This window comes from Dama dama, chromosome 15 (assembly GCF_033118175.1).
Source record: "Dama dama isolate Ldn47 chromosome 15, ASM3311817v1, whole genome shotgun sequence".
Taxonomy (NCBI): Eukaryota; Metazoa; Chordata; class Mammalia; order Artiodactyla; family Cervidae; genus Dama; species Dama dama.
Genome location: NC_083695.1, coordinates 58,975,090 through 58,984,171, shown reverse-complemented (window position 1 = coordinate 58,984,171; position 9,082 = coordinate 58,975,090). Strand labels below are relative to the sequence as shown.

The 9,082-nt window shown below is 39.9% G+C and overlaps 1 pseudogene; it reads left to right on the top strand.

Annotated features, from left to right (window-relative positions):
• The first annotated feature begins 7,557 nt into the window (after positions 1 to 7,557).
• LOC133070706 (protoporphyrinogen oxidase-like) lies at positions 7,558 to 8,560 on the top strand (annotated as a pseudogene).
• Positions 8,561 to 9,082: the final 522 nt, after the last annotated feature.

Below are 9,082 nucleotides of genomic sequence, written 5' to 3'. Positions count from 1 at the left end.
TAGATTCTTTAGTGCAAAGCATCCTCTAGCTTTAGGAATTTTTCAGATTTTTGCAAAAATATGTATTACTATACCCATGAAAGTAGTGTTTTTAACAAAATAGAATGATTATAATCAACCAAAAATTGAACTAGCCTACAAGCAAAAACTGAGAATAGTTAATGTTTAATCTTTTCATAGACTATTTCATTGTCCTTAATTATGCAAACAAAATAATGTAGAATCACCAAGCTATATTCAGAGTAAAATGATTCACTGCAAATGTTTTATTAACAACTAAGAATAAAAATAGACCAGGTATTCTATTAAAAAATATAGACAAACTAGAAATTAAGCTAAGGAAAATGAGAGATAGAATCAAATATAGGATAAAAGCATAAAAATAAGGCCATGAATAGGCTTTTTGGAAAGACCAGTATATATCTCAAATCCTGGCAATGCAAATAGTGGACAGACCACACATACATAGTGTTTGAATGAAGGGATATAATTAAAGCAATTAAAAATAGAAGTTATAAAATAAGAAATCTCAAGTGAAATTTCTAAAATACCAGCTACTAAAAACCTTAAGTAGCAAATATAAGTAATGATCACTCTAGATTTTAAGGATTCACTATTAGGTTTCAGCCTGGAGTACCTCACATGTGAGTTCTTTCAGATCATTCTTAAGCTATTAAACTATTCCAGATTTCTGTTAGAAATCTTTAAGTTTAAGGCATGTATATTCTCATCATTTTCTTAATAACTGACAGAAATGGTAGGAAGAGCATAAGTCATCATCTATATCATCCCAATAAAAGAAGGGATAATGTCCTAAACAACTTCAAATTATAAAGCACTGGCCAAATTTTGCTGAGAGCTGAGCGGTACTCTTGACCTTCTGCAAAATAAGGAATGGAACACTTATGGGAGATGTGGATTGTCCCTGTAGAGACTTAGTTTGAAACCACAAAAATGCAAGGAAGTACAGCTGAACAATATACCTTATTATGGCATTTCTGGGCATTTCTACTTTCTCTGACCAGCCCTCCTAGTTGAAGTAGGTACCTGGGGTAGGGTAGAGGAACCCAAGAAAAGGAAAGTTGCAGTTGCAGATTGCATCAGAGAGGTCACAGGGCCATATAATAGTTAATAATGTTAACCTTTATACAACAATTAGTATGTAAGAGGAGATGAGTGAGTGAAGTCACTCAGTCATGTCTGACTCTTTGCGACCCCATGGACTGTAGCCTACCAGGCTCCTCTATCCATGGGATTTTCCGGGCAAGAATACTGGAGTGGGTTGCCATTTCCTTCTCCATAAGCGGAGCTACTTGAGACTAAGTGTTATCTTGCTACATTTTCATAACCTATCAAAGAGTTATTACTATCCCTATTTTACAGATGAAAAAAAGATACAGAATTAAAAATACTAATTATTGAATCTTGAGCTAGAAAGTAGCATGCCTGCTAAGTTGCCTCAGTTGTGTCTGTCTCTCTGTGACCCCATGAACTGTAGCTCGCCAGGGTCCTCCATCCATGGGATTCTCCAGGCAAGAATACTGGGTGGCTTGCCATGCCCCTCTCCCAGGAATCTGCCTGATCCAGGAATTGAACCTGTGTTTCCTCTGTTTCCTGTATTGGCAGGCAGGTTTTTTTTGTTTTTGTTTTTTTTATCACTAGCACCACCTGGGAAGTTCCAGAGTCTGTGTTTTTCATTATAACCCTCTGAGACTTGCCTTCTCCTCCTTCCTTCCAATTCTGTTATGCTTTTCCCTAGGTCAATAAAATAGAAGGTAAACTAGATCAAAGGGGAACCTGCAGATTGCCAGGTCACATTGTATTCCTCCATAGAATGTTCTTCATCTGGAACCTAGCAGATAAATCATACAAAATTGGGTAAAAGTATTAAACAAAAGGAAATCAACAATATATGTTGTAAAATGAATTGCCTGAAGAAAGATAGGAAGGGTTCAGTTTAGTAATTCTCTCTCTTTTGTTATCCAATAAAGTGTAGATAATGTCATTCTAAAAATAAGAAAAGCTCAGATGATTATATGATAACAGGATAATCTGAAAAGCCAGTTGGAAAAGTTCAAAAGGAATAGAAAAGGAACCTTACACATTACAGAATGAAAGTAACAAAAGGTAGAGAAATAACAAACTCAAGCAAAGATAGAATGGATAGCTTGGAAGATCATCTAAAATGGAGCAAAAAGAATAAAGGTTTATTAAAGATTTGTTGTTATTGTTCAGTTGCTCAGTTGTGTCTGACTCTTTGTGACCCCAAGGACTGCAGCACACCAGGCTTCACTAGCTCCTGGGGCTTGCTCAAACTCATGTCCATTGAGTTGGTGATGTCATTCAAACTTCTCACCCTCTGTGTTCCCCTTCTCCTCCTGCCGTCAATCTTTCCCAGCATCAGGGTCTTTTCCAATGAGTCAGTTCTTTGCATCAGATGGTCAAAGTATTGGAGCTTCAGCTTCAGCATCAGTGCTTCCAATGACTATTCAGGGTTGATTTCCTTTAGGATGGACTGGTTTGATTTCCTTGCAGTCCAGGGGACTCTCAAGAGTCTTCTCCAAAACCATAGTTCAAAAGCATCAGCTCTAGGTTGCTTCCATGTCCTGGCTATTATAAACAGTGCTACGATGAACATTGGGGTGCACGTGTCTCTTTCAGATTTGGTTTCCTTGGTGTATATACCCAGAAGTGGGATTGCTGGGTAATAGATGCCCTTCAGCAGATGAATGGATAAGGAAGCTGTGGTACATATACACCATGGAATATTACTCAGCCATTAAAAAGAATTCATTTGAATCAGTTCTAATGAGATGGATGAAACTGGAGCCCATTATACAGAGTGAAGTAAGCCAGAAAGATAAAGACCAATACAGTATACTAACACATATATATGGAATTTAGAAAGATGGTAACGATAACCCTATACGCAAAACAGAAAAAGAGACACAGATATACAGAAGAGACTTTTGAACTCTGTGGGAGAAGGCGAGGGTGGGCTGTTTCAAGAGAACAGCATCAAAACATGTATATTATCTAGGGTGAAACAGATCACCAGCCCAGGTTGGATGCATGAGACAAATGCTCGGGCCTGGTGCACTGGGAAGACCCAGAGGAATCGGGTGGAGAGGGAGTTGGGAGGGGGGATCGGGATGGGGAATACATGTAAATCCATGGCTAATTCAAGTCAATGCATGACGAAAACCACTACAATATTGTAAAGTAATTAGCCTCCAACTAATAAAAATAAATGAAAATTTAAAAAATATATATATATGGACAAACCACACACAAAAAAAAAAAAAAAAAAAAAAAGCATCAGCTCTTCAGTGCTCAGCTTTCTTTAGGCCTTCCCTTATAGCTCAGCTGGTAAAGATCTGCCTGCAATGTGGGATACCTGGGTTCAATCCCTGGGTTGGGAAGATCCCCTGGAGAAGGGAAAGGCTACCTACTCCAGTATTCTGGCCTTGAGAATAGCCCATGGGGTATAGTCCATGGGGTCACAAAGAGTTGGACATGACTGAGCAACTTTCAGTCTTCTTTATGGTCCAAGTCTCACATCCATACATGACTGCTGGAAAAACCACAGCTTTGACTGTGTGGACCTTTGTTGGCAAAGTGATGTCTCTGCTATTTAATATGCTGTCTAGGTTTCTCATAACTTTTCTTCCAAGAAACAAGTGTCTTAATTTCATGGTTGCAGTCACAATCTGCAGTGATTTTGGAGTCCCCCCAAAATAAAGTCTCTCACGGTTTCCATTGTTTTCCTATCTAATTGCCATGAAGTGATGGGACCAGATGCCAAGATTTTCATTTTTTGAATGTTGAGTTTTAAGCCAGGTTTTTCACTCTCCTCTTTCACCTTCATCAAGAGGCTCTTTAGTTCCTCTTTGCTTTCTGCCATAAGGGTGGTGTCATCTGCATATCTGAGGTTATTGATGTTTCTCTGGGCAATCTTGATTCCAGCTAGTGATTCATCCAGCCTGGCATTTCTCGTGATGTACTCTGATATAAGTTAAATAAGCAGGGTGACAATGTGCCTTGACATACTCCTTTCCCAATTTGGAACCTGTCTATTGTTCCATGTCCAGTTCTAATGTTTGCTTCTTGACCTGCATACAAGTTTCTCAGGAGGCAAATAAGGTGGTCTGGTATTCCCATCTCTTTAAGAATTTTCCTCAGCTGGTTGTGACCCACACAGTCAAAGGCTTCAGCATAGTCAGTGACGCAGAAGGAGATGTTTTTCTGGAATTGTGTTGCTTTACCTATGATCAAACAGATATTAGCAATTAGATATCTGGTTCCCCTGCCTTTTCTAAATCCAGCTTGAAGATATGGAAGTTCTTGGTTCACTTACTCTAGAAGCTTAGCTTGGAGAATTTTGAGCTTTACTTTGCTAGCATGTGAAATGAGTGAAATTGTGTGTTAGTTTGAACATTCTTTGGCATTTCCCTTCTTTTGGATTGGAATGAAATCTGACCTTTTCCAGTCCTGTGACCACTGCTGAGTCTTTCAGACTTGTGGCATTTTGAGTACAGAACTTTCACAGTATCATCTTTTAGGATCTGAAATAGCTCAGCTGGAATTCCATCACCTCCATTAGCTTTGTTTGTAGTGATACTTCCTAAGGCCCACTTCATACTCCAAGATGTCTGGCTCTAGGTGGTGATCACACTGTCATGGGTATCTGGGTCATTAAGATCTTTTTTTTTTTTTTTTCCCATGGTTCTTCTATGTACTCTTACCACTTCTTCTTCTTTTTTTTCTTAAGAGTTATTTTTTTTTTTATTATTTTTTTCATTTATTTTTATTAGTTGGAGGCTAATTACTTTACAATATTGTAGTGGGTTTTGTCATACATTGACATGAATCAGCCATGGATTTACATGTATTCCCCATCTTGATCCTCCCTCCCACCTCCCTCTCTACCCAATCCCTCTGTGGGAGAAGGCGAGGGTGGGATGTTTCGAGAGAACAGCATCGAAACATGTATATTACCACTTCTTCTTAATCTCTTCTGTTTCTGTAGGTCCATACTGTTTCTGACTCTTCTTGGGCCCATCTTTTCATGAATGTTCCCTTGAAGTGAAGTGAAGTGAAGTGAAAGTTGTTTAGTCGTGTCCAACTCTGTGACCCCATCTTACTGTCCGTGAAATTCTTCAGGCCAGATAACTAGAGTGGGTATCATTCCCTTCTCCAGGGGATCTTCCCAACCCAGGGATTGAACCCAAGTCTCCCACATTGTAGGTGTATTCTTTATAGCTGAACCACAAGGGAAGCCTGAAATGTTCCCATGGTATCTCTAATTTTCTTGAAGAGATCTCTAGTCTTTCCCATTGTATTGTTTTTCTCTATTTCTTTGCATTGATCACTTAGGAAGTCTTTCGTATTTCTCCTTGCTATTCTTTGGAACTCTGCATTTAGAGTCCTTTTCTCCATTGCTTTTGCTTCTCTTCTTTTCTCATCTATTTGTAAGGACTCCTCAGACAACCACTTTGCCTTTTTGCATTTCTTTTCCTTGGTGCTGATTTTGATCACTGCCTTCTATATGATGTTATAAACCTCCATCCATAGTTCTTCAGGCACTCTGTCAGATCTAATCCCTTGAATTTATTTGTCACTTCCACTGTATAATCATAAGTGAGTTGATTTAGATTATACCTGGTTTAGTGGTTTAGATTATAGTGATCTAGTGGTTTTCCCTACTTTCTTCAATTTAAGTCTGGATTTTGCAATAAGGAGTTCATGATCTGAGCCACAGTCAGCTTCTGGTCTTATTTTTGCTGACTAAATGTAGCTTGTCCATCTTAGGCTCAAAGAAAATAATCAATCTTATTTTGGTGTTGACTATCTAATGATGTCCATGAGTCTTCTCTTGTGTTGTTGGAAAAAGGTGTTTGCCATGACCAGTGTGTTCTCTTGGCAAAACTCTGTTATCCTTTGCCCTGCTTCATTTTGTACTCCAAGGCCAAACTTCCCAGTTACTCCAGGTATCTCTTAACTGCCTACTTTTGCATCCCAGTCCCCTATGATGAAAAGGACATCTTTTTTGGGTGTTAGTTCTGGAAGGTCTTATAGGTCTCCATAGAACCATTCAACTTCAGCTTCTTTGACCTTAGTGTTTGGGGCATAGATTTGGATTACGGTGATATTGAGTGGTTTGCCTTGGAAACAAACAGGGGTCATTCTATCATTTATTATAGATACAAAAGGTAAATAAGAGAGGTCTAAAATATGCACAACTGGTATTATTGAAAATGAAAACATAACAGATTGAACAGACTTAAACATTAGGTGCCAAGGAGGATGAATTTTAAGAATGCAGTGAGATTCAATATTAGAAAAAGTAGTTAATTACTTTTTACATTATCAATAAAATGTATATTGATAGATGCTAAAAAGGCATTTGAAATTTGAAACACATCCTGATTTAAAAAATAAGCTAGTGAAGTAGGATTAGATGAAATTGATATGTAAAAAATAATCTCAAGATATCAGGCATGTTTAGTTGTTGAAAGACTAGATTTCATTTCATTAAAACCACGATAAGAGCAAAGCTTCTGTTCAGTTCAGTTCAGTTGCTCAGTCGTGACTGACTCTTTTGTGACCCCATAGACTGCAGCACACTAGTCTTCCTGTCCATCACCAACTCCGGAAGCTTGATCAAACTTACGTCCATTGAGTTGGTGATGTCATCCAGCCATCTCATCCTCTGTCATCCCCTTCTCCTCCTGCCTTCAATCTGTCCCAGCATCAGGGTCTTTCCTAATGAGTCAACTCTTTGTGTCAGGTAGACAAAGTATTGGAGTTTCAGCTTCAGCATCAGTCCTTCCAATGAACACCCAGGACTGATCTCCTTTAGGATGGACTGGTTGGATCTCCTTGCAGTCCAAGGGACTCTCAACAGTCTTCTCCAACACCAGAGTTCAAAAGCATCAATTCTTTGGCACTCGGCTTTCTTTATAGTTCAACTCTCACATCCATACACGACTGCTAGAATGTGGTCCACTGGAGAAGGCAATGGCAAACCACTTCAGTATTCTTGCCTTGAGAACCCCATGAACTGTATGAAAAGGTGAAAAAAAGCTTCTGGTATTAATTGCTATTTAACTTTAATATTAGCCAATTCAATTAGATGAGAAAAATGATTATGAGTATATTAAAAACATAAATGATAAAGAAGAAATGTTGACTCACATTTTAAATGGTTATAATGAATAAGCATATCAGTAAAAATATGTGAAGTCTAGAAATAGAAGAAAATATATAGTAATTCTGTGAAAATATTTAGCCTTGATAGTAATCAAATGCATGCAATTTAAGACAATAATGGCTTTTTCCTACTGCATTACAAAATTAAATTTAATAGAAGTATTCAAAATTACCATGTGTGAAACAAACATTCTTAGGTACTTTCAGTACAATTACGCGTTTGTGGTGCTCTACACGCCATGCTCTTTTGCATCAGGGGGCTCCTCTGCCTTTCCCGTCCCTTCTCCAAACCTCTGTTCTGGGCTGGACTGAGGGATTTGACCACCCCTCATGGCAAAGACCCTGATGAGACTGTGCACTGTTTTGCCCAGCGCCACTTTGCTTCTGAGGTGGCGTCTCTAGCCATGGACAGTCTCTTGCTTGGAGTGTTTGCAGGCAACAGCTGTAAGCTCAGCCTCAGGTCCTGCTTTCCCAGTCTCTTCCAAGCTGAGCAAACCTTTCATTCCATATTACTGGGGCCGCTGCTGGGGGCAGGGTGGGGCGCACAGCTGGGTTCAGCACGTACTCGCCAAGCTCGGGCTGAGTGCTAGCGCCCGTGGTCACTCCGTGGAGGGCTGGAGACTTTGCCCCAGGCCATCAACACCCACCTGACTAGTAGGGGTGTCAGTGTTCTCCAAGGCCAGCCAGTCTGTGGGCTCAGTCTCCGGGCAGAAGGGCCCTGGAAGGTGTCTCTGGGGGACAGCAGCCTGGAGGTGGACCACATTATTAGTGCCATTCCAGCTTCAGTGCTCAGAGAGCTGCTCCCTGCCGAGGCTGCCCCTCTGACCCATGCCCTGAGTACCATCACTGCTGTGCCTCTGGCTGTGGTGAATCTGCAGTGCCAAGGAGCTCGTCTGTCTGTCCAGGGATTTGGACATTTGGTGCCATCCTCAGAAGACCCAGTCATCCTGGGAACTGTGTCTGACTCTGTTGCTTTCCCTGAGCAGGGTGGAAGCCCCTCTGGCCTCAGAGTGACTATGATGCTGGGAGGTTCCTGGTTACAAACACTAGAAGCCAGGGGCTGTATATCTCAGGGCCTGTTCCAACAGGAGGCAGAGAAAGCTGCTGCCACTCAGTTAGGACTGAATGAGCCACCAAGTCACTGCTTGGTCCATCTACACCAGAACTCTATCCCCCAGGATACATTAGGCCACTGGCAAAAACTGGAGTCAGCTACCCAATTCCTGGCTGCTCAGAAGCTGCCTTTGACTCTGACCGGAGGCTCCTATGAGGGGTTGCTCTCAGTGAATGTATAGAGAGTAGGCATCAGGCAGTAGCCTGTGTCTTGGGCATAGAACCTAACAGTTGATCCTCAGCTCCCACTTCTTCTTGCCCCTGGTGGCAGGGATTCTCTCACCCACGAAAATAAAAGTTGCTGAAGCTTGAAATAAAGAAAGCTTGGAAGTACCCAGAACAAAAATTGTGTATATCTAGGTGGCAGGATGAGTTTAATTTACATTTTATGATTTCTTCAATCATCTATTTGTATAAAAGTTCATAAGAACTTTTCAATATATCATGTTACATAGAGAAAACAATATATATACATATATATATATATTTATTTGATTCCAGATGCCAATCAAAATGCTTAGAAAAAAACCTGAAATTAAACTAAAATGTTAATGGTAGCTGCCTCTGGGAAATGAAATTATGAATGATCATTATTCTTCATATGCATCTTTCTCTATTTTTCCAAACTTTTTTCTTTTCTGTAATTAAAAAAAAAAAAAGCAAATTCCAAAAGCAGAGTAAGAAACATAAAGGAGAGCAACCCTTATCCTACTCATTAAATTAATATTTGATCTTTTTTTTGTTGTTGTTCATTAAT